Genomic DNA, 1,745 nt, shown 5'->3' with positions numbered 1-1,745 from the left:
AAGTGGGGTCTATGTTTTTAATCAGTTATATTTTGATAAACATGACAATATAACATCGCGACTACATGAAAGGAGGTTTTACTGTTATAAAAAACAGATTTGTGCGCATTAGTGGAGCTGAAGGTTTTAGAATAAACACGAAACACACGTGATCGCTGTCATGCGGTGAATCTGGCCAATCGTGGAACGGCTGTGTCGTCATCAGAGCCCCTGCAGCCTCGAGCAGCTGCTTTGGAGAAACTGCACCGGCTGTAATCGCCGGCTGCTCTCGAATCGCTCTCGCGGCACTTTGTTGACATGCGTCACTGTCACGTGGCGTCGGCGCTGCCTCAAGTCGGACAAAATTTCTAACCGGCATGCACTGCTTCAAGTCAGCCGCCGATCGGTCTGCGCATCGCTGGGTGAAGTCGAACAAGCCTTCTGTCACTGCCCACAGGGGTGTTGAAGTCCCCCAGTAGAACGACGGGTCTCCAGCCGGAGCACTTTCCAGAACCCTCCCAGGGACCCCAGAGGGCCGGGTTCTCCGCTCTGCCATTCGGCCCCTGGCACACACTACAGTGAGAGACCTGTGCCGAAGCCGCAGGGAAGCGACCCTTTCGTTCTTTTCTCTCTGGAGGAGTGTGGTTCCGGAGCCCAAGCCGTGTGTAGAGGTGAGCCCGACGATCTCTAGTCGGAACCTCTCAACCTCAGGCTCCTCCCCCCAGTGAGGGGACATTCCTCATCCCTAAAGCCAGTCCCCGTGTCCAGGGCTTGTCTAGGCTCCTGCCTTCGACTGCTGCCGGATTCTCTCTGCACCGGCCCCTTACGGCCCCTCCTGTGAGTGGTGGGCCCGCGGCGCTCCTTTGGGCTGAGCCCGGCCGGACCCCGTGGGGGAAGGTCCAGCCACCAGGAGCTCTTACGGGCCCCAACCCCAGGCCTGGCCCCGGCTGCACCGCACTGGGGGACGTCTCGCTCCTCGTGGTTCTGCTCTTCATAAGGGTCAGTGAACTGCTCTTAGTCTGACCCTCACCTAGGCCCGGTTTGCCCTGGGAGACCCTATGAGGGCCATATAGCCCAGCTCCTGGGGCCCATCAGGGACTCAAACACCTCCACCACCGAGTAATTCTGACTATATTTCTCATAATTCTGACTATATTTATTGTATTTCTGACTATTTTTCGCTACATTTCTGACCATTTCTCATAATTCTGACTATATTTCTGGCATTTCTTTATCCAGACACCCAAAAGAACTGTAATATGTTGAGCTGTAATATTTTCTCCTTTCAGCAGCTATTACTATTACTGCTATTACTCTCTCTCTCTCTCAGAGATGAATGAACACGCCCACACTGGATAACCAAAAAAATAATTCAATATTTATTTGCAGTACAAACAAGTCTTGTATTGGTTTTCATAGACTATACAATACATCGGACAGTTGATATCCTTCATAAAGCAGAAACTGCCCGGTTCCCCAGCCCAGTATTACACACACACACACACACACACACACACACACACACACACACACACACACACACACACACACACACACACACACACACACACACACACACACACATATATATATATATATATAGAGATTGTATCTTTAAAAAATGTATACAGCACATATAAAACAGCTCAGCCGTCTGAAGCTGGGACACGATGCCCACACAGGCAAATAAAAATCCCTGAAAAATCCCTCAGTGAGGTAAGAAACACACACATCATCAGCCGCTGGGACACACACACACACACACA

The 1,745-nt window shown here is 50.8% G+C and overlaps 1 protein-coding gene across 1 annotated transcript in view; it reads right to left on the bottom strand.

Moving 5' to 3' along the window:
* Positions 1–1,337: 1,337 nt before the first annotated feature.
* The window catches only part of dusp7 (dual specificity phosphatase 7), a 22,995-nt gene continuing 22,587 nt past the window's right edge, over positions 1,338–1,745 (bottom strand). The window contains exon 3 of the mRNA XM_079844036.1: positions 1,338–1,745. This exon is cut by the window's right edge and continues 1,792 nt beyond it. The gene's annotated coding sequence lies outside the window, so the exon portion shown is untranslated.

Source organism: Gobio gobio (assembly GCF_949357685.1).
Source record: "Gobio gobio genome assembly, chromosome: 19".
NCBI classification, from domain to species: Eukaryota; Metazoa; Chordata; class Actinopteri; order Cypriniformes; family Gobionidae; genus Gobio; species Gobio gobio.
The sequence above is the reverse complement of the archived record's forward strand: the minus strand, read 5'-3'. Positions and strand labels throughout refer to the sequence as shown.